Source organism: Protomyctophum parallelum (genome assembly GCF_964188405.1).
Source record: "Protomyctophum parallelum genome assembly, chromosome: 15".
Taxonomy (NCBI): Eukaryota; Metazoa; Chordata; class Actinopteri; order Myctophiformes; family Myctophidae; genus Protomyctophum; species Protomyctophum parallelum.
In genome coordinates, this window is record NC_139710.1 from 29750797 (window position 1) to 29775840 (window position 25044).

At 44.8% G+C, this 25044-nt stretch overlaps 1 pseudogene across 1 annotated transcript; it reads left to right on the forward strand.

Annotated features, from left to right (window-relative positions):
- On the forward strand, positions 1-24718 carry LOC310871790 (hyaluronan and proteoglycan link protein 1-like; annotated as a pseudogene). The gene is made up of 5 exons (XR_014571089.1): positions 1-334; positions 18298-18407; positions 19113-19425; positions 22695-22997; positions 23861-24718. The product of XR_014571089.1 is annotated as a hyaluronan and proteoglycan link protein 1-like (transcript).
- The last annotated feature ends 326 nt before the right edge of the window (positions 24719-25044 follow it).

Here is a 25044-nt window from a genome sequence, read left to right on the forward strand (position 1 = left end):
TAGCAGCAGCACAGACAGCGGGCGGGACAGACAAGACAGATGACAAAAGAGAAGAACACTTGAACAAAACAAAAGAGAGAAAACAGCAAAACTAAATATTTTGTGGCTCGATTTTTTTTATTTATTTTTATAGATTTAAGCTGAAATAACAACGGGCCAATTTATCAATTTCTGTGTTTTCTATAGCCTAGAGGCCCCTTGGTGAAGAAAAAGGAGGGAAAAAAAGAAAAGTGATAGAGAGAGAGAGAGAAAAAAGAGAAAATGCTGAGTTTGCTGTTCAGTGTGGTGCTCTGTGCACTGGCCACCAGTGTGCACAGTGATGTATCAACCAAAGGTAAGATGAAATAATGACTGTTATTGTTAGCTGTATGGAAAATGTGATGAAACCTAATGTATTCCCAAGGGGGCATACTGAGCGGTGGAAAGCACCTTTACTCCAGTACTATGTTCTTCCAGTACAGTTTTACTAGGTGCTTATACCATTTTTTCAAAACGTCTACTCTGCACTGTCTCAGAGGCAAATATTGTACTTTTCTTTTTTCTCCACTATACACATGATTTGACAGCTTTACGTTATACTAGTTACTTTATAGATTTAGATTTGGCTATATCATTACAGAACATTGCATTAACCACTTTGTTTTGCTATTTGAATCTACAAGCTCACATTTAGGATCTGCTATTAAAAAAATTAGTACTTTCACTAAATAAGTATAAATATGACGTTTTACTTGAGTCAGCTTCTACATTGTGGTATTTGCTACTGGTAAGACATTGGAGTACTTTCCAGCTGTATGTGTATGCTTGTACAGTACCGTTCCGTACAGTACAGTACAGTACATCATGTACTACTGTATGCACATATATAGTACAACCCTCAGAGTTCATTTCACTCTGCCCACACTCAGACGGAAATGAGAATATTACTGTGTACTTGAACTGGTTTAGTGGTAATAAATATGAATATCCATTGTGCATATTGCATAATAGACTTACTGTATGCAACGCAACATGAGTGTACCACACACACACACACACACACACGCTAACAGTTATGTGAACTCACACTTGCACTCTGCCTCTTTTGAGAGTGGCTCTGTGTGCTTGCGGGTGTGTGTGTGTGTGTGTGTGTGTGTGTGTGTGTGTGTGTGTGTGTGTGTGTGTGTGTGTGTGTGCGTGCGCGTGCGCGTGCGCGTGCGTGTGCGTGTGCGCGTGCGCGTGTGCGTGTGTGTGTGTGTGTGTGTGTGTGTGTGTGATTTGGGAGCCGTAGGAGATGTGGGGAGTGATGCAGGGTTATGTAACATCAAGTTCATTACAGCGCTAGTGGACTGCGCACACACACACACACACACACACACACACACACATACACACACAGACACACACATACACACACACACACACACGCACACACACACACACACACACACACACACACACACACACACACAGACACACAGAGAGAGAGAGAGAACTACAGGTTGTCTTCTGAAAAAAATAATTCACTGTGTGCGCGTGCCGTTCCCAGCATCCCATTCAACTGTTGAATATGACGTGTAGCGCTGCACACAACGTCAGTGAGATGCGTTCTAATTGGTTAAGTGTTTCACTAAGGGGGGACTGACCACACCCCCTTCTATGTTAATGAGTTAATGATGTGATGGCGGTTTCTGCCATGTTGTCAGGAAGTTCAAAAGAGGACACACACACTGACACACACATACACACACACAAACGAAGAGGGATTTTAAACTTGATTGCACATCTGTGTCGCCCACCCACCCCCCAAAAAATGCTCACGGCGTGTTGCAGATGCAGCACGTATGTGTGAGCTCATAGATCTGCATTTATTTCCGACCGCGCAACTATAGTGTAAGTTATTATGTCAATTAGTGTGCACCTGTTCATATATCTTCCGTCCATGCGACATGAAGTAACTGTGTGGAGGTGTGCTGTGGTGTGGCCGTGCGTTGTTGCATGCCGTGGACTGCCGTGGCGCGACATTACGTTGTGTCGCGTTACGTTGCGTCGCATTATGTCGTCTCTGGTCGGGTGCACACCTCACATAGGTCCCGAAAACTGTTACTTATCAACAGGGTTCAAATAAAAAGAGTATATAGCGCTCTTAGAGCTTGTGGCTTTGCCAACCTTTGATATGCTTGTGTGACACCGACGCTGTAGTGTGATGAAGTGGGGCGTTGATTTAGTTCATTTACAAAAAAAACACATGCAAAGTAAAAATGTGGAGATGAGATGGTTCTGCCCGACAGAGACGATATGTTGTGCTGCATTGTGGGTTGCGCTATACAGTACGTGGGTCGTGGTGTGGCATTACGTATAGCTTTACATTGCGCGCGTGTATGCATGCGCGCGCGTGTGTGTGTGTGTGTGTGTGTGTGTGTGTGTGTGTGTGTGTGTGTGTGTGCGCGTGCGCGTGCAAGGCCAGTATGTATATGGTTGGGTGTGGTGCATGGGTGAGTCTGCACGTACAGAAGATGGGTGCGCATGTGCGTATATATATATATATATATATATATATATATATATATATATATATATATATACCGAAACATGTGTGTGATCTCATCCCGGCTCCATGATGTCATGTCCGTGGGTTTGGGTCCAGCCTTCTGAGTCACCGTTCCATACAGTACGGCTTTTATGTCTCGTAGCATAAATATGGAGTCTGTCTGTTCTCTCCCTGCACGCCGACCGCAGTGTAGGGGCGGTGCCAGGTTTAACTTACAGCCTTGGCTGGGCCCACGCACACACACACACGCACGCACACACACACACACACACACACGAGTGTTCATGGAAGGAGCCCACCAACCACCACAGTGCACCGCAAGGCCGGCTGACAGGGCTGTCATGAGTTGAGATTAACGGGCCATAGCTAAACGTATAGAGAGACCATGGCTGTATACAGCAGCCAAAATGTATCGCTCTCTCTCTCTCTCTCTCCCTGTGAGCTAATAAGTCTGTTAACTCCACTGCTTACTTACTGCTGGTCGCCATGCATGCATGCATGCATGGGGGCTAGTCGGAGCCGCGGTTGCTATGGGCTGGGGTGGGAAAAGGGGGCTTTTTTTGAAGAGGGGAGGGGAGGAGAGGAGGCTATAGGTTTGAAAACGGGGGAACAGACCGGTGACGTTTTTGACCTATTAGGACTGAAGGCCGCTTCTAGAAATGCCTTCTAGAAGGCAAGAAGAAGGAATTTGCAGATTTATGAGCTCGCAGGGGTGCACAAAGTGACCTGCCGTGAGCTTTATAGATCTGCAATTTTTTTAACGCAAAATCACAGATGCACACGTGTTGGGTGTGTCGTTGTAGGTGTACATTTTCTATCATGTTTTAAGATGTCAGACAAAGATTTTCAATAAAATAAAATAGCAAATAATTATGCCATCTGATTGATGTGGGGGTGTGGTCGTGTTTGGTGATGCGATGGAAGCGTGTTTTATACAATTTAGGCCATTTAAACCATTGAGACCGGGAAAGCATCTGTGTCATTTTTTATTTTAGCGTTGGCTATTCAAAATGAGTAAAATGATACAAGCTCACAGCTTGTACATCTGCTATTTTAGATATATATATTTTTTTATCTTAATCAGCGTTAAAATTACGATTAACAATTGAAGGTTTAGAAGGCATTTGTAGAATCGACCTCAGGGCTTAGTGCGTCTGTGACTGTGTGTGCATGTGTGCACGCACGTGCACATATAACGCTGCAACACGTGCGCAGCCTCCTACACCGTCTGCATTTGTAATTGATGAGCGAGAGACAGCAAAGAGACACAGAGAGAGAGAGAGGGAGAGAGAGAGAGAGAGAGAGCAGCAGGTTTGTGGGAGTTGTTAACATTAGGACTCTTTAGTTATCCGGGGCGGATGGGAGTCCCAGCTGTGCTCGTTAATTCCTTCTCCCATGTTGACACAAGCTGGACGCCGCTAAACGCTGTAGGATGTCATAAAAAAAAAAAAAATATATATATATATATATATATATATATATATATATATATATATATATGTGGGAATGTCACGTGCAACGACAGCTGACCGGCGGTGACGTCTGCGTGTGTGCGTGTGTGTGTGTGTGTGTCGGTACCGCCCAGCGCCCCTGAATCACTTAAACCCCAGAAGCTAAGTTGTGGGCAAAGCTTTCGCAGAATATAACAGCTCACAACGCGATGCAATGTAACGCGCCGTGAGCTTGTAGATCTAGCTATCTCCTGCGAAAGCTTTCCCCACAATAGCAGAAAAGCCTTGAGGGACTCGACCTCATATGGTGGGTTTAACCCCTTTAAGGACGGCAACCCCTTTTTGTACTAGTATATACCTTTTCAAGATGGAAACCCATTTTTGTGTTTGTTGTTGCTATGTACAGTACAGTATATAGTGATTCTTCTTTCTAAATGGGCTAAGACTAAGTGGTTAAATCGGCGATGGTGACATAATTAGGTTACACAGTTGCCTGCATGTTGATTCATTGTTGTGCTACTGTCAATTTATGGTTCCCTGTGTATCCGACGCGACACATGTTTTCAATCACTTTGTAGCCGCTGGCCCTTTTTACACAAGCCTAGAGAGAATTGTGCGCAGTCAAAACGCCACTGGGTTTTTTGGCTACCGTTTCCCGCAGTGTTTATTCATTCAGACATTTTATTACCATCATTTTTTCCTGCACAAGTGCACGTGTTTATATACTTATCCACCATTGTCTTGCTTCGGTGCCCCGATGTCCTCTCTCTTAATCATGCTATCAGGTGTGGCATCGCTCTGTCAAAACCGTGTTGAAGCGATTCGCAGTCTTTTGAAACTGGCACATAATCAAGTGTGCGGCGGCACATCTGTCGTCTTAAAAAAAGAAAAAGACAAACTCTATTACTTGGGCAGCGGTTCTAAAAGTGGGGGTCCAGGCAGCGACCCTCAGGGTTCCTCGAGAGGCGGGGCTTATACCAAACGGACCCGTACGGGTCTGTAACTCTGAGCGTGTACACATGGAACCCAATGAACCGGCATGTGTTCACATTATTTAGACATTCAACTATACCGGCAAAAAGCGCACAAGTGGTTAACCCACTTAAACTATTTGTGTCTCTGTGTGTGTGTGTGTGTGTGTGTGTGTGTCGGGGGGGGGGGTCGGTAATGAGGTAATGAGCCATTTGACAGTCAGACGGCCCCCTCTGACCCCTGACCTCCGACCTCCACCAGGCGGTCCTGTGCAAATAAGCAGCCGTGTGTGACACATGAACCGACAAATCAAACAAGGGTTTCCTTCTCTTGCCGAGGGGGGCCGAGTACACACGGCGGGCTGGGGAGGGGGCTATAGCGCTTTGGATGTCGCGTCCGCGGCGAGGCGGAGCGCGGGAGCGTCTGTCAACGTCCGCACACATCGGAAGCATCAATCAACCCTGTGGGTAGAAAAAAGTATAGTGAAAGTATCAATACTGCAATGTAGAAAACACTCTGTTATACGAGTAAAAGTCTGGTAATCAAAATGTACAAACAAAAGTATACAAACATTATATACTTAAAGTACCAAAGGTTAAAGTACTCGTCGCTATGCGGAATGTCCCGTCAATAGCAGATCTACAAGCTCACAATCTGTCACAATGTCACGTTGTGAGCTTGTAGATCTGGCCATTTTCAGTTTAAATTGCGCTGAAGTGATTTTAATGTATGTTTTGTAATAATAATATTCAAAACTTACAAAGTAATTAGTTATATAGTTTCGTTTTGTGGAGTTTAAGTGAAAGTATATTGAACATTGGAAATACTCCAGTAAAGTAAAAGTATACTTCAAAATTGATACTTGAGTAAATATACGTACTATATACTTAGTTACTTTCCAACACTGGTTGCGGTGCTCAAAAGGTCCTGTCATCTGTGGTATTCGCACAAATACCTTGGCTGAAAAGCAACGGTAAACATGGACTTCTCATGGTCGTAACGATTCGCCGTCACGTGGCAAATGAGCGGTTGTTTGTCACGCACAGCCGGCAGGATCAAAACGTGACACTGGTGATGAAGAATATCTATTTTCTGCATTTTCTGAAGTGCCCAGGATGCTTTTGCATTTGTGCTCAAAAACTGGGAAGATGAGCATTCTAGTGAGTCTAGTGAATCGTTACCAGTGGTGGAAAGTAACTAAGTACATTTACTTAAGTGCTATTCTTAAGTACAATTTTGAGGTATTTGTACTTCACTTGAGTATTCCCAATTCCCAGTACTGTTACTTCTACTCAATTAGCCTACATCTCAGAGGCAAATGTTGTACTTTTCTTTTACTCCACTACATGTACTTGAAAACTTTAGTTACTAATAGTAATTACTTTGATTACTATACACTAAACACTTCAACCCTATATATACGTTTCAGCCATTCGTGAACATTTGAAAAATATTTGTATACATTTGAAAACTGGGACATTCTGCATCGTGAATACTTTTTACTGTTGGAACTTTAAGCACATTTTGATGCCAAAACTTTTGTACTTTTACTCAAGTATACATTTTGAATTACGGACATTTACTTGTAATGGAGTAGTTCTACATTGCAGTATTGATACTTTTTATCAATTGAGTCTATAGAAATGCACGACAGAAAGGCGCTGGGAGCAACACAAATAAATTAATGAATAAATAACATCTGTGGACATGGCCCCTGGAGAGCAGAGTATATGAGTAATTTAGGAGCCACAGAGCACTTCAGTTGGCTGGGGCCTTTGGCACGCTGTAAGACCTACTGTACTTAATGAGGGGCCTCACTTTGCTGGGGGTCGTATATCTGCTGGCAACGATGGTAATTATGGTAGCCGTCACTAGCCGAGTACAGAATTACTTTCAACAACTTCTGAAACTTCTTTTCTCTCCCTCTGCCCTCCCCTCCCTCTCCCCCTCGCCCTCTAAAAAGCCTATATGCGACGGTTGCACACAAAGTTTAAGTTTTTGTGAGTCAGGACAAACAAAAACAAAAAACCTTTAGAATGTTATGCCCTATACCAACTTGCCCTCAGAGCGTCAACCAATCAGCGCGCTCCGTGGAAGGAGCCCCCTGGGAGTGGTATCCGCTGCCCACAGACCCCGCCACTCCTTTTTCGGTAAATATATTTATTTTGCCTCTAGCGGAGCTTTTACCGATATGCAATTCATATAAATCAATATTACACAGGAGGGTGGGCTTTAACCGTGACTAATTGGCATCGCTGGAGTGACAACAATCACGGTAAAGCCGGCCTCGAGTGTAATAGCAATTATACAACAGTTACCATGAAATGAAACAAAAGACGTATTCCTATTGTGGGGCATTCCGTTTCTCAAAATAACAACCTTCCTGCGAGTGTTATCTCTGTTATCCTGGAAATACATGTCCAGACCCAACAGTGAGATGGCTGCAGTGCGCCAAGACAACTTTTTTCACAAAAAGAACACCCAGAGGAACCAAACGTAACCGTCAATCACATTGTAATTAAGATATTTTGAATGCCAGACTTGAGCTGCGCTATACGTCTGCAAACTGCTAGCCTGGCCACTTAACGGAATGCGGAAGTTCTCTTTCAATCTCAATGAGGAAGTTCCAATGTTTGGAACTACATGAGGCAACATCCCGCTTTGCGGCGAGATCAAACAACTCTCTCTCTCTCTCTCTCTCTCTCTCTCTCTCTCTCTGGGTCTGGGTGCGCGGATAGAGAGCCTATTTCAGCCAATCAGAGAGATCGCTTGGTCGGAACTACCTGTTGTATAATGTATCGCATGCATTGCTGATTAATTGAGTGCAATGGACCACAACTGAAAGCTCTTTTGACTGTATTGCCGTATGTGATCAAACATGTTAATAACGCTAACTCTTCATTTGCCAGCTACGTACATATTCATAACCCCGCGCCTATGGGACGTTATACGCCAGCCACGTACATACCCGCACCCCGCGCCGATGGGACGTTATACGCCAGCCACGTACATATCCGTACCCACCGCCTATGGGACGTTATACGTCAGCTACGTACATAATGTGTAACCCAATCCCCCCCCTCCCCCATCTACACCATATATGAAGCGGTTGAGCCGAGAATCAGCTTTTAACATTGGTCCGGTTGCTAGGCAACGCCTCCATCACCTCCAACACCAGGATCTTTGCACACGGCCCCATAGACCTCCGTTCAAAGTAGGTCTTATAAGTCCAGAGTCTTATAACTCTGAGTCTTATAATTCTGGAAATACGAGCGCTGTCCACGGTGATCGGTATCCATCCAAGGTTCTGATGTGATTTGTGATTTTGTACCGCATCGCTCCCTGACACGTTAACGTTTCTGGCGAAAGATAAACAGCATGAGCTATAATGCTAATAATTGCTGATCGTTAAAAATGGTGGTCTGGAGGCTGGTAAACAGGATATGAACATGAGGAAAAATCAAAGAATCCCCTGGCAAGGTTTAGCTACACTCTGCTGCCACCTATAGCGAGGCAAAAAAGAGCAAAATGTATATTATGTATCAATCAATCAATCAAAATGATAATAAATAATGTTATGCGCATTTCTTAACAAGGTTGAAGTGCTTCACAGAAAGAATAGAATCTAATAACAGGACACTTGATCGCGCACAGGGAACAATGGATTAAAATGACTTAGCCTACATGCTTATCTTAATTTATTTTCCTAATAAAGTCATTTTTACACACGTGTAAAGCGACTTTGATTACTGCTATATAAATTCCAGGTATTATCATTATTATAATTATTATTAAAATCAAACAAATAAAAACACTGGAAAGGAAGAAAAAAAACATTAGGGGATGAAAAGAAAAAGTAAAAAATAAATCTGGCAGAGGTGGAAAGTAATGAAAGCCAGTAAATTATTTTCAATCATCCATGAACGTTCATATAAAAGAGGGCTCTTAAGACAGGATTTAAATGTCACTAATGATGTCGTTAGTGTGATGTCAATAGGCAGAGTGTTCTAATGTACGTATGTAATGTACGTATTCACTCAGGTCTGCTCTCATAATAACAACTTGGAAAACATTGCCTTTGGGCAGAAACCTTGTATCTCCCTTTGTTTTAAAATATATATATGCCCTACTTCATCATACAATATACATGTTTTAACCCATTCTGGGCGGGAACCCCTTTTTGTGTTTTAACTAAGCATTATGTTATATTTTAGCTATTGAAAAATAGCAGACCTACAAGCTCATACGAGCTTGTAGGTCTGCTATTTTTGAAGAATCGTGAAAAGTGACGTGAAAGTGTTTCGAGAACGACTGACATGGAAAAGCATAGCGTTTTTTGGACACACATGCAAGTTTTCCACACCGACGATGTTTGTGTGGAAGTCTGTCAGCTGTTGAGTCATACAGTGGATCCTTGTGGGGCCTTCAGTCAGACATTGTTACCCAGGCATGGGTTTAACGATGCAGCCAAGCAGGACAAGCTGTGTGTGAGTCACTCTGAGGTGCCCGCCATGCCGTCCAAACACTATGAAACAGTGGTGGTGGGGGGAAAAAAAAAGAAAGGTAACTGTAGGCTACTTGAGTTACTTTTTTTACACCACTGGAGGTGTCCAACAGACCACGCTGTCCAACACTCTATAAAACTGTACTTGCAGCTATAGTGGTTCACTGGCTATATACAGTCCACCACTGACTCGTCATCTTTGAGTCCAGCACTACAAAGAATATACCGAATTGATGGCACCATTTATCCACTCGACTCAGTGGCATGCCTTCTTGTCTGTCAACCTAGTACTTTGAGTGGCGTCCTCGACCTCAGAAAATGCTCCCGGTCAAATATTACTCTTTACATGAATTGACCTGTGTCCTGTGAGCTTGTGAGATCTGCTTATATTGTCAAAAAGTCAAAAGTACAATGTCCGTCTTTGAAATAGTGGAAAGCAAGTCATATATGCTATTATATAGGCCTACATATACACAAATATGTATTACCAAAGTAATTGCAGAAAAAAAAAAATGTGATGAACTACTCCTTTAAGTGCAGTACTCAAGTATGTACATGCACTTTGTTACTGTCCTCCACTGGTGGTATATAGCCAGAGGTGGAAAGTAACTAAGTACATTTACTCAAGTAGTAAATCCGAGTAGCCTATAGTTATTTTTCCACCAGTTGTGAGTCATCGTATATTACTGGAGAGTTGATCCATCCCGACACTCTATTAAAACACAACACGCTCCCCTCTCTCTGAGTGATGCAATTAGTTGTAGCAGGAGTAGGACTATAGTCCTCCACACACACACACACACACGCACACACACGCACGCACACACGCACATGCACGCACGCACACACACACACACACACACATGCACGCACACGCTCACGCACACACAACCTGTGGGTGTGTGTGGGGGTCCGGGTCGGGCTATACTAGGTGTTTGGGTTTGAAGATGGTGGTGGTCCACAAGGCGTCTGGGTCTGGAGATGGAGTGAGCTTTCATTAACTCTGTCAACAGCAGCTGCGCTTAAGTTCTACTAATTGAATCCTTCTGGAGCAAAGCCGACTGAAACGGGCCAGCTCAGGCTGAGCGCATAGGCGGCGGGTGCGTTTTACCTTTGGTAGGCTATAGAATTGCGTTGGGAAGGGGGGGGGGGGGGGGGGCTCTATTTATTTATTTATTTATTTCCCAGATGGTCTAAAAATGAGTTATTTAGCATACTCTTACCAATGAATTAGCCTATACACAGACAACGACTTTTGGACGTATTTTTCTCAAGTCTCGAGTCACTCAGTGTAGATTACCCGCGGTGTTGCTGCCCCTCCGGGAGTCCCGGCTCATGGCTCTTCACAGACGGCGCAGAGACAGCAGTCACTCCGCTGAACGTGTCAGTGTTGCTGCAGTAGTGTGAACTGTGAACCGTGCGGGCACTGGTGGTGCTGCTGAGTTCTGACAGCCGACTCACAGCTTCTTCTTCTGAATTAGGCTACTTTATCTTTGCCTTGAAAAAGACATTTTGCGTTTTGCTGTTTCCCAAAACAAACCAGCGCGCGCTACTCTTTGCTACAAAGCGACTGGAAGGACGAGGTTTACAGACATACCAATAGTAGTCAATCATTATGCTGATTAGGCCAGTTGCTGTATAGTGTATAGCCTATCCGATCAGCGATCACCAGGGGGCAGCGACAACACACACACACACACACACACACACACACACAAATACACACACACACACACACACACACACAATAGCCTTCTATAATGCTGCGCACACATATTATACACACATATTATATATATTTAAAAAAAATACCCAGCATAATTTTTGGGAAGGCTAAGCCTTCCCTAGCCTTACGCACCCGCCGCCTATGGCTGAGCGCTATATGACTGGAACGATAACTAGATTGTGTCGCTATACTGCATTCGTTATACAGTTGCATTGGCGATTTGTAAAACTATATTTTTATAGTTATGGCTACAGAGCGCGGAAGTCTGACGTCACCGCCGCTAGAGGGTGCTATTCCATCGGGTCTCGGGGTTATTTTCTGCGTTGAAATTCCCACAGGGTTATCTTAGATCGTCTCATATGAGAACTGTGTTAGAAAAAATAACAAATCAACCAGGATTCCAGCAGGGGGCGACATCCGAAACAGCCGGCCGGCACTCCCTCCAGGATTTTCTGTCAGGCAGTGGCTCTGCGTCATTTAGTCTCAAAACTACATGTCCCGGTTTGAAATCAATGTCGCTTTCAAGTATGTGACCTGTGCGACGGGGCAGCCCGGAAATGTGGTCTTTGGTTTGTTTGACTCGTCTCTAGCGTTTATTGTGTTACTCTTTGGGTAATATTTGTACACTTGCACCTTCGCTCGATGCTTCATATCCATATGAGTAAAACTGTCGGGGTGATTTGTTTATCTTACTAACACAGATCTTAAATGAGGAGATCTAAGATACGCCTGATTTCAATATAATAAATAACCCCCCGAACAAGGGGAATAGCGCCCTCTATAGTGGCAGTGACGCAACTGTTGTTTGGGGCAGTGGAATGCCTATACCGATGATGTCACCGGTCTAGGCAGGTTTCTGAACTGTCCACAGCCCACCAGTTGAGACACTGAGTGAGTAGACACAGACATGGTGCCATCTTATATAATGAGCGTCAGAGAGAGAGAGAGACACAGAGAGAACCCAATTATTTGAAGATAAGGATGAAGCGGTCCTTTAAGTCGGCTTCTCAACCTGTTCTGAATCGAGCACGCTTATTTTAAAGACAAAACGCCATGTTTTTTTTGTTTTTTTTTTCAATGTAAAATTCATTAAACAGATTATTTGGGTGCCCGGTAGCTCCACGGGTCCGCTTTAAAGTAAAGTTTAGGGGGTGGTTTGGGGGAGGAGGGAGGCGTATGGAAGCCAGGGACCCTGCAGCAGCAGCATGCGGCGGCTGGTAGTGATTCCTGTGTTGACGATAATGGTCCATATGGGAAAGGTTTCGGAGGGGGGGGGGGGGGGGGGGGTTTACCATGGCGGAACAGTTTCCTCGGCTGGGTTTGCTGTGGAGTCTCTGTGCAAACTATATATAACTGGAGGCAGGTTGGTGTCATTATGCTGCTTAGTTATAACCTCCAACCATATGAGAGGGGGGGGGGGATGAGGATGCTGGGGGGTGGTCCTGTTTAAGTATAGGGCAGTGGAGCTCAAACCCTGCACCTTAACGCTGACCGTATATACAAATGGAACCAAATGGACCCGTCGGGGGGGGGGGGCAGGTCCATATACGGTCAGAGTTTCCGACTTTTAAGGGTCAATTTAGAACCCCCTCAAGGAGCCCTGAGAGTCCCATGCAGGATCCCGGTTTGTGTACCACTATAGCCTCAGGAGGCCGCAGGCGTTTTTAGTTTCAAAAGAAAAGAGCCAGGAAATGTGGCATTGGAGTGGGAGGGAACCTTGTATTTCGCTAACCTAATAACTATAGGCTAATAAGTGCAGAGGAGGTCAGTGTTCTCTGCTGTGTTCTACCAGGGAGGAGAGAGGAGGGGGAGGGGGAGGGGATCGGGCACACAGAGCGGCATGAACCAATAAGATCCTCCAGCTGTTTTCCCCCAGCAAAATTTGAATCCGCCCCTCTAGACCAGAAATCACACTGGCTGGGGAAGGCTGTGTGTACACCACAGGTATATGCGCGTGTGGGGGAAAGGGGCAATAATTCATCTTCCAGCTTCGCCCCAGCTGGTGGCTGGCTCAGTGGGGGAGCAGTTAGGGGCTAATATACCTGTCTTGCTCATAGACACCTTGTGTCTATGTGTGCGAGGGTCTGGAACTGGACGTCCGGATCTTCTGTTCCCGAGACGGGGCCTCGCTGCCCATTCAGCTATGTGTGCGTATATACAGTATGGCCCATAATGACCTCAGGCATATATTGTGTACATTATAGGCGGGTAAGCAGGATGCTGGGGCCCCCGGGGGGTTGTATAGTACTGACCTTGTAATGTGCAGCATGCAGGGGACTGCGTGAACCCTTTACATAAGTTTACTAAGTTGTGCAGGGTCCGGGGCAGGCCTAATGATGTGATGATGTGGCCGCGCAGTGTAGCTGAAGCCGTGTTTCAGGCCTTTAGAGCCAACGTCAGGTTTCCTCGGGTGAAAGCCCAATGAAGACCCCGCTGGCGTTGAGGGGTGTTGCTCAGTAAATGCAGCATTGTAGTGTTACTTAGATAGCATGTACAGTAGCAGTTGGAATCCAACATGCATTTTAGATCCAATTCCTGTGAATCCTCCGATGTGTGCGCACCACAGTCTAATCATTATAATCTTCCACAGCTGAAGCTATTATCAGTATTCTATAGCGTCCAGAGAAATCAACCAACAGGATGTCTTGTGTGTGGTTGTTGGGGGGGGGGGGTCAGAGGGGTCTCCACTTAGAGGACCGACACTTAAGAGGCTGCTCCTGCTGTGTGGAGGTCAAGGATCACGTCCATCCACATCAGAGGCTTATTACTGCAAAGCACAGGTGGTCCTGACCCTGCCTGGGTGGGACGACGCGCGTGCGCACGCACGCACGCACACGCACGCACACACACACACACACACACACGCACGCACTACTTTCACTAGTTTGGGTCCCAGGAGAGACATCAATCTGACATCGATCTGTCAGACGCGCGGCAGATTTGTGCGGGACCTTCCGGGAGGATATATAGATACGCACGCATGGGGGCATTATACGCACGTAAACTTTTTAGAACCGATCCTATTTTTAGAGCACGCGTTGGATGGCCCGCGGTATCCGTGCGTCTGGTGTAGCCTGGTATCATTGACATATATTGGTCCTATCCAAACGCACTGTACGCGCGGAGTAAACGCGCGCAGTAAACGCATACGCACGCGCGCAAAATTGCATGGTGTAGCTTGGCCGTCAACCAACACCCCTGTGTGGTAGGTGTGTGCATGCGTGCGTGCGTGCGTGCGTGCGTGCGTGCGTGCGTGCGTGCGTGCGACGTGCGTCTAATAACACAAATCAACACCCCTGAAATGAAATGCCAACAGTCCCGTCAGGTCAAGGTGCCCCTGCAGCGAAGACCCATGGTTATACCACACTGCTCCAGGCAGCGCACCCATCGGCGCCTCCTGCAGTGTGTGTAGTGTCAACGCACGCAGAGATGACAGATCGGAGCAGTGTGGTAACCAGGTCTCCTGCATGGGAATTGGGAGCAGCGCAACGGGACCTGTATATACCCAGTGGTGGGAAAAAAAAGTACCCGCATTTTGTACTAAGGTAAAAGTGAGCTGTAAAGATCATCTATTGTCAAAAGATGTCTTGAAACTTGAAATGGGACACTCTGCATAAAGAGTACTTTTACTTTAATTCCTGGAATTTTACTTTACTTGTACTTCAACGTGTCGCAACGTTGATACTTTCACCTAAAGTAAAACTCATGCGAGTACTTTTCCCTGCACCGCTGCCTCTATATAGTGCAGAGAGAGAGGACGGCTCCGCCAGGCCTTCAAGCATGTCTGAGGTCTATTCATATCCTCGCCAAAACGTCTGCAGCGTGCACCTCTGTACGCCAACAGAAACAGCTATAGGCAGCTATAGAAACAATGGGCCACATGGCCTCATCTCACAGGCAGCTGTGGAAAAACGACTCCCATTCTTCCAACAACCCATTTAGGCCTGATGTCGAAAAAAAAAAAAATCTTCTAAATCATGACAATTTTCTGAAAGATTTGAGGCACATTTTTACGATTTCTCAAAAATAGCAGACCTGCAAGCTCGTAGCGCGCCACTAAAAAATAGCAGACCTGCAAGCTCGTAGCGCGCCACTCAGCGCGCTACGAGCTTGGCAGGTCTGCTATTTTTTATATTTTTCAAATAGCTAAATTATAACAATGTTTAAAACACCAAAAGGGGTTCCCGGCCAAAATGGGTTGAGTATTAATACATTTGCTTGATTCAAAGTACGGAAGTATTGGTATCAAGATGTACTTAAAATACCGAAAGTAAAAGTACTCAAAAAGTACTCAAAGTTTTCAAATGTAATAAAAGATCTTTGAAAATATGGCATAAGCTCACTGAGCTTGTATAGATTGGCTATTTTCAAACTGCCGATATATACTGTATATAGGTAGTAAAGTTATGTTTTGTAATCATAATCAAAATCGACAAAGTATAACTAAAGTTTGCAAATATTTGTAGTGGAGTAAAAGTTTAGTTTTATTTTGATTTTTTTATGTCGAAAAAGTAGAAGTAAAAGTATTGGAAAATGGGAAATACTCAAGTCAAGTATAAATACCTCAAAATTGCACTGAAGTGCAGTTCCACCACTGGTACGGCTAGAGCAGTGGTGGAAAGAAGCACAGTACGGTTGTCAGGGCAGAAACCCATATCTCTGTGTTTTAACTTTGTGTACTTTGATCATCCAATTTGCGTTACACAAAAGTAGCAGATCCATAAACTTGAAGAGCGTTTGCCAATTGACGCGTTTTGAGCTTGTGGATCTGCTGCCTTTGCTTTATTTTATTTTTTTAAATCCTGACAAGCAACAGTATACATACCGTACAGTACCAAAGTAAAAGTAGCCTACTAGCCCATTTAGACCTGAGTTAAAAACGTTCACTTTGAAAGAATATATATTCCAAGATTTGCGCCACATTTTTACGATTTTTCAAAAATAGCAGACCTGCAAGCTCGTAGCGCGCCACTCGGTGGCGCGCTATGAGCTTGTAGATCTGCTATTTTTTTAATTGTTAAATTCTAACATAATGTTTAAAACACCAAAAGGGGCTAGCACGACATTGTTTTTTTAAATGTCTCAATATCTTTGAAAATAGCTGATTTACAAGGTTGTGATCTTGAGCTTGAATAGAGAAAGTAATAGGGATTATTTGGATACGTAAAAAAAATATATAATCTAACTAAAGTTTTCAAATAATTGTAGTGGAGTAACGAGTACAATATTTAGTACTGTATGTAGTGGAGTAGAACTTCTACTCCACTACATCTCAAGAGGCAGAAGTATAAAGTATTGGACAAGTAAAAGTCCCTCAAAATGGTACTTAAGTACAGCGTTTGAGTAAATGCAATCAGTTACGTTCCAGCACCGTCGACCGACAGTAACTATGTACAGTACAGTACAGTACAGTACAGTACAGTACAGTACAGTACAGTACAGTACAGTACAGTACAGTACAGTACAGTACAGTACAGTACAGGATGGGCAGTACCATGGCCACATCAGAGAGTTTGAGAGAAACGCTACAAATTCCAAATACTGCCAAGATCAAGTGCAAAGTGCTGACTGATGTGTCCCAGTGTTTAAAGGATTCTGTGGGTTTTATAAAAAAGGAAATGGTAGATGGTGTTTATAGAGAAAGTTGATAGGAACTTTTTTTTTCTCCTTCCAGACAAGGCATTATTACTTGTGTCCATGGCCAGCCACACACTCTTAACACGTTTAGCCTGTTAAAGCTGTTGGATTTAGACGTACGTCTCGGGGAATAGCTTTGGAGTTATGTAAATCGTCGCTGTCGGGCAGAAACCTCTTATCTTTCATTATTCTTTTCCTACATCGTCACACAAAAGCATCAAAAGTAGCAGATCCGCAAGCTCGAGCCGCGGCGCGAAGCGACTCATATTGAGCTTGTAGATCTGCTATACGTTTGCTTCTTCTTCTTCATTTTAATCCTGAACAGTGCCAGTTTTTGGACACATGAGGGTTTCCACCCGACGAAATGTTACATAACGATAGACTGGAATTAACTCGTTTTGCGGGTTGTCTGATCCGGTTGATAGCTGGATATGGATGCAGACCGTTCTCCTCCAAAATTATTCCCCCGTCAGCCATGAGTAACTGTATGAATCTGACACGTTTCTTTACTTCAAGTACTTCTTGTTATACTTTGTTTGGTACTGTGCGTGTGTTAATTTTTTGTTGTCCAATTACTACTAGTAGCGACTGGCCGACATCAGGTTGCTCGATTTTGCATTAATTGTGGGGGAACAATATACTGTACATTGCAACCGTTGCGCCCAACTGGCGTACCGCATCACACTAGTCAGTTTTGAACGAAGACCAGACTTTTGGCCGCACGTAAATCCTTGATGATATCAGGCTAACATAACATAACAAAGGCCAAAGTTACTAGCCTGAATTTCCAGGCAGAGGCGCTCGTTCAGCGAATGAGTTTTTTTGTTTTCCACTTTGCTTCTCTGTCTGGCTGTGCCTCCTGTCTGAGCCAGGTCTCCAAAACGGCACCAATTATTATGTAGGAAAGTCCGGAAGAGACTACAATTTCACATTGAAAGGCTCTCTCCCGTCCACAGACCAATCAGGCGCCTGGGTTGGCTGTCCCGGCCTGGTCCCGCCCCTTCGAAACAACAAGGTTAACCAGACTGATAAGCGAAGTGAGGGAAAAAATCACACCCGTGTGAACTGAGTGGCAACTCCCCTCCCCCCTCCTCTCTCTCTCTCTCTCTCTCTCTCTCTCTCTCTCTCTCTCTCATTAGCAGGCAACAGCACAGCACTATCTCTCTCTCTGTTTCTGGCACAACAGCGCCCCTACTGGTACCAATAGTCATACTCATTAACGTCACATACATAGGCGGACAGTATATAGGTGAACAACACGGACATTGCTGTTCCTTGGAGTGGTTGCACCACTCCAAAAAGTGAATCGATGTGGATTACAGTATATCATAGTTATACTTCCAAAAATACCCGTATCTGATTCTCACTCTTCTCCACAGTGTGTTTTTTTTTTTTTTGGGGGGGGGGAATTGAACTTCCATTCCAATTTATCATAATTATTCTCGTCTCTCTGTTTCTCTTTTTTTTCATTTTTCAGTAACGGTGTTCGCCGCCCCGGGCTCCAACGTCACCCTGCCGTGCCGGCTGCTCCACGCGGTGGAGAAGAGCCCGTTCGCCGACGTGGGCCTGCGAGTCAAGTGGACCAAGGTCAGTGGTGTGAAGCAACTATAAGGACATTTATTAAGGGCTGTATTTTGCGTGTCTTAAGTACCAGGTCTTATTCCCTAACTTGAGTAAACTAAAGACCTGGAGGCGTGGTCAATGCTCGCTGGCCACTCAGAATAGCCAAATGGCATTGATCACGCCTCCAGGTCTTTAGTTTACTCAAGTTAGGGAATAAGACCTGGTACTTAAGACACGCAAAATACAGCCCAAAACTCTCAAGTACTGCACAGTTACAACAAGTATTTTGCAATGTCCAATACTTTTTTTACTTCTACTCCACTACATCTCAGATCCAAAGGTTGTACTTTTATTCCACCACATTTGAAAACTTTAGTTACTAGTCACTATGTAGATTTTGATTATTATTACAAAGCATACATTAACATTAACCAGCCTATATACATTTTGACCATTTGAAAATTGACATTGACTGCACGAGCGCTTTTACTTTTGGTACTTTAAACTAAAGTAAATTTTTTGAAACCATCAAACCAATACTTTGATACTTTTCCTCAAGTCAATTTTGAACAACGGACTTTTACTTGCAGCAAGGTCCTTATACATTACAGCATTAACACTTTTACTTGCTGCAAGATCCTTATACATTACAGCATTAACACTTTTACTTGAGTAAGAAACGAGTGAGTATACTGTGTGCCCCCCCCCCCATCATCACTGGACCTAAAGGTGGTGGAGGGCAAGCCCGACGGCCAGGACGTGTACATCAGCATGGGCTTCCACAAGAAGAGCTACGGCCGCTACCTGGAGCGCGTCTACATGCAGGAGGCGGACGCCGAGGACGCCACGCTGGTGCTCACCGACGTCCAGACGGAGGACGCGGGCACGTACCACTGTGAGGTCATCAACGGCATCGACGACGCCTTCCAGCAGGTGACCCTGGAGGTCCAGGCGGACGCCGGCACCGCCGCCGAAGGTACCGACGCTCCGACCGACGCCGACGCCGCCACCGCGCTCCCCCGGGCCCTCGGTGACGCACACGGCAAGTTTTACGCATGCGTAATTTTTTATACGCATTCTACTCGTAGTACTCGTACTCATCGCGCTATAGCTGTGCGTTAAACCTCTTAAATGTCACAGTACTGTATACTGTACATCAGTGGTTCCCAAAATGGTCTCCAAGTTATTCTAGAAGATGGTCCTCAGATGATTAGCCTAATGTGCAAAAAAGAAAAATCTCACTCAATAGCCACTAAACAAACCAACATACAGTATATGAAAGGTTTTGGAACCATTGTTGTACTGCTTACTGCCATTCAATGAGTCAACAAGTCTAAACTCTGACAAATGAAAAGCTCAGGGCGGCCACGACATAAATCGAAATCAATTGTGGGGAAAATCTTTTTCTGGGAAGTTTTCTCCTTCCTTTACTATTGAAAACATTGGTTTATTTTTCACTAAAGACATAGAAAGGAGGTTTTGTGTTGTTTTATCCCAGTCGGCCACATTGCATTTGTTTGCATGTTGACGTTGGTAAACCCAAACGCGTTCAGCTCAGGTCATGTCCTCAAACACATACTCATGCTGTAGCTCCTGGCTCAGCACATTTTGCATCATAATTAAATAAGCCTTTTCCACTCTTAAAAAACGCATCGAAAAACCTTTTTTCCAGGGTTTATATAGGCTATATAATATTCATTTTTTAAACTCACGGTCGTAAAGCATTTCATGTCAAGACACCGCTGCCCCTATAGCGCCGGCAGATAGCCACTGCCCAAATTTAATTGAGGGCGTTTTCCCACATTTGTAAAGGATTCATTTTGGGCGCTGTCCGGACATGCATGTGCAATGAATTAAATAGCAGGTGGGTCACAAAGAAACCCTGAATCCCCAGCCATAGAAAAATGATGATGTTTCTGCCTCGCAGCTGTTTCAGCTACTTTGTGAAATCGCCAAACGGATTGTGGGATTATAGTGAAGGCCTCGTGTACGCTCAGACTGGAAAAAGTACTCAAATTTTTTTACTTAAGCAAAAGTATCAATACTTCAATGTAGAAATACAAAAAGTTTAAATCGGGCTTAACCCATTCTGACCTGAGATCAGATTCTAAAAACGTTCTTCGATCTTTCAAAAATAGCGCTATGAGCTTGTAGATCTGCTATTTTTCAATAGCTAAAGCATAGCATAATGCTAACACCAAAAGGGGTTCCCTCCCAAAATGGGTTTAAGAAAGCAACAATTGGATACTGAAACCACCTTAAAGGACCACTTCTTTTTTTTTCCAACCACGGTTCATGTTTTAGGTTGTTATTAAAGAATGTAAAAGGTGAGTGTTCATTTGTTTTCATTTGCTGCTTTCTTTCGTTTCAGCGATTTTAGTGGTTTTTGATTTTAATTTTTATTTACTATAATCCTCCTAGACCCAAGGAAATTACATCTGGCCACAAAAGATCACAAGATCTACTGGTATCGAGGTAGAGGTAGGGGGCTCAATATGTCAGTTTGTCACCTCCTCCTTCACACCAGTAGTTCCCGTGATCTTTTGTGGCCAGATGGGGTCTAGTAGGACTATAGTAAATAATACAAAAGAAATCAACATAAAATGTAAATAAATACATATTTAGCCTCATGTTCGAGTGAACCAACCCCCTGTCGCTAAAACTAAAGAAAGCAGCAAATGAAGAAAAAAAAGAACAGTACCCATCTTTTACTTTCTCTAATAACAACCTAAAACATGAACCTTGGTTGAAAATGTTTGTTAGTTTAAGTCCCAAACTGTGACATGTGAAACAAAGGCGACCTCATGACACAAGCACTGCATTTTGTGTTTCCTAAACAATGTGAACATTAGGAAGAATTATGATGTTTAGGTATTGTCATTCTAAACCTATAAAGTATACAAGTCAACCAGTCACTGTATATAGATCGATGCTTTAACCTTCTGCTTTTATGAAATATCCAGGTAAATTAGAGTGTAATGGAAGATGCTTCTGTTCTGAACATGTCTTCCACTGCTGTAGTTTGCGTTCTAATGCTCTTTAAAAATACTGAAATCAGTCTGACTGAGAACTTGAATCCATGCAGACATAGAGGCAGTCCGTGAGGTTCTGTCCGATTCTTTCAACGGCTCCACATCCACCAAGCTACTGGTCCTGACTAATAAGGCTACATACACTTGCCAACATAAAAAAAGCCCTGGAGTTTGGCATGCATGCCGCAGCTTCCCCGGAGAGACATGGACCCAGACAGGGACTCAAGGGACCACACACATTCTTCACTGGCCGGCCCGGGAGACTGAATGGCTATAAATCAGCATAAGTGTATAGAAATACACACAGAGACACATAGAGAGTCACAGTGAGAGACTGGGCCTGGGAAAGGAAAGACCCAGTGCTTGTCCAGTTCTTAAAAAGGGGTACACTAGTCTAAACCTCAGTGTTCATTTAACTCTCAGAGAGTGTAAACCAAATGGACCCACAGCGGTCCATTTGGTGTCCTCTGAGTTACAAAAGGATACATTTAAAAAAAGGACGATTTGTTTCTGTGTGCAGAAGTTCATTCTGAATTCTGACCATTTTTACATCACGTTATTACATTTTGGATTACATCTCTTTCACATCTTGTAAACGTGGTGCAAGCAACTGGCCATCATCATGGAATCTATAGGGGTTATCATCCACCGCAGTGCATCTGGCTTACTGAGCGTCTATATGAACACAGTGGATATCGGTCACTGCACCTACTCCTGTGCCCTGGAGTATGATGGAGGCGCTTCATCCTCCCGGTGGGGGCTCCTCACTGGCAGGTGAGCCAGTGACAAACGTGTGGGGCTGGGATTAACGCTGCACTCGGTATAACTTTCACCAGGAGACCAAATATAACCACGGCTCAGGGTTAGAGTGGCTGGATGGTAACCACAAGGTTGCCAGTTTGAACCCTGCATGTGGGCTGAGGGCTCCCCCAGTGTCGAAGTGTCCTTGAGCAAGACACTGAACCCCTAATTGCTCCCGATGTGCTGGTTGGTGCCTTGCATGGTGTCCGCCGCCATTGGTGTGTGAATGGGTGAATGTAATGCACAATCTCTGTGAAGCGCCTTGGATAAAGGCGCTATATAAATGTACCATGTACCATTTACATATCGTATTAGATATTGTCTGCTCTACCATACAGATTGTACAAAAAGTACAAAAAGCTACATCTCAATTGGGAGAAAGGGGGGTAAAAAAAGTTGGTGACTTTTAATATTCTATATTAAGATGGATAAAAAGACAAAATTTTTTAATACTTTTTTCCGGTTCATCTTTGTACAGGCGTCGTGTTCCCCTACAGCCCTGGCGTCGGCCGCTACAACCTGAACTACCAGGCGGCGGAGCAGGCGTGCGTGGGCCAGGCGGCGGTGGTGGCCTCCTTCGACCAGCTGTACGAGGCGTGGAGGATCGGCCTGGACTGGTGCAACGCCGGCTGGCTGAGCGACGGCACCGTCCAGTACCCCATCACCAAGCCCCGCGAGCCCTGCGGCGGGACCAGCACCGGAGCCGGACTCAGGAACTACGGCCGCCGCGACAAGTCCAAGAGCCGCTTCGACGTGTTCTGCTTCACCGCCGCCGTGACGGGTCAGTGTTTTTTTTTGAGTGGTGCAACCACTCCTATACAACCAGCAATGTCTGTGTACCTGTGTACCTGTGTGTGTGTGTACCTGTATCAGTGAGCACGAGTATGTGACTTATTAATACCAGTAGGGGCCCGGGGCGCCAGAAACAGAGAGAGGGTGTGCCTGCTGCCTGCTAATGAGAGAGAGAGAGAGAGAGAGAGAGAGAGAGAGAGAGAGAGAGAGGGGGGGGGCGGGGGGGGGGGGGGGATTGCACCACTCAGTTCACTGTCGGCTACTTGAAGTACAGAAGGCTGCTGTCAGGCAGAAAGCGCTTTATCTCCAGATTTTTATGTAAAATGAATGCCCTACTTGCGGCTATAGAAGATGTTCATGCTACAGTGTCACACAAAAGTAGCAAAACTGGACGATCACAAGCTCAAACGTGTCACGAATTCACAATGTGGACACGTTTTAAACTGTATATCTGCTATTTTAGCTATGTTTTTTATTTGAATCCTGAAAGGTAACAGTTTTGGACATAATGACGGTGTCCAAGTCGAAAGCAGCCGATATACTGTAATTAACCTTTTTAGGCGTGTTAGCATTACGTTATGCTTTAGCTATTTAAAAATAGCAGATCTACAAGCTCATAGTGCGCCACCACGCCACAAGCTTGTAGGTCTGCTATTTTTGAAAAATAGAAGAACGACTGACACAGAAACACATAGGCTTTTTCAGAAAACTGTCATTTTCAAAAAGACATTTTTAGAATCTGATCTCAAGGTCAGAATGGGTTAAATACATTCTGAAAGGATTCCGACTGAGATCTCTCTCTCTCTCTCTCTCTCTCTCTGCCCCCCCCCTCCCCCCCCCCCCCCCCCTCAGGACGTTTCTATTGGCTGGTGCAGCCCACCGGCTGTCCTACGACGAGGCGGTGCGGGCCTGCGCCGACGACGGCGGCGAGATCGCCAAGGTGGGCCACATGTACGCCGCCTGGAGGATGCAGGGCTACGACCGCTGCGACGCCGGCTGGCTGGCCGACGGCAGCGTGCGCTACCCCATCTCCCGGCCACGCAAGAACTGCAGTCCCACCGACGCGGCCGTGCGCCTGGTGGGCTTCCCCGACAAACAGCAGCAGCTCTACGGTGTCTACTGCTTCGAGCCCGCCGCGGCTCAGCAGTGATGACGCGGGACAGTCAAAGCGGGGGCTATATGAAAGAAAAGCCACACCACCACCATGACCCACCAAAGAGCAACAGCATCTATAGAACAATCAGCGCTTCCCAACCCCACCTTTTGTTTTCTGGACCAGGGCTATCCGCTCGGAGGTTTCGAGAGCGTCTTGCGGCCTCCGCCCCCCCCCCATCTGATCGCTCGACGCGACGGCCCGAAAGGCATGCCGTGTTGGGGCACATTTTTCTGTTTTGTTTTTAATGATCGATCGATTGGTGTCCTGGCTTGATCAATAGAACTTATACTTCAAGTTGCTATTGTATCGGTATTCACGATGAAAACTCATTTGTCAAGATTTGTTCTTACATTAATGTCATCAATAACATCTTAGTTGGTTTTCCAATTATTTGGGGACCCACTTGCAATATCCTCAACGCCCAACAAAGGGGGCCCCCGGCCCACAGGTTGGGAATCGCTGATCTCCAACCAGTAAAAGCAGATAACCGTCCGAACGTAACTAAGCATGAACTCGTTGCCTTTCAGAAGCTGTGATAACCTTTTGTTTTAATTCTTACAAAACAAACAAAATAAATGTTTTTTTTTTAAAGCTCCTCTTGATACCGCAGAAATCAATGTAATATGTTGTAGCCATTTATACTTTCATTCATTTATTTTTGCATTACATTTTACACAAACTGCTGGTTAAAAAGTCAACACATGTATGACAGAGACAAGAACTTGATGTTTGAGAAACATCCAAGTTTGATTGGTCCTCCACGATATAGCCTACAGTATATATCGCTTTGAGATCTGAATGAACTCTGGAAAGATGCTCTACACCGGCGGTTCTCAACCTTCTCTGACTCAGGGCCCACTTGAATAGCTCAAAAGTGTTT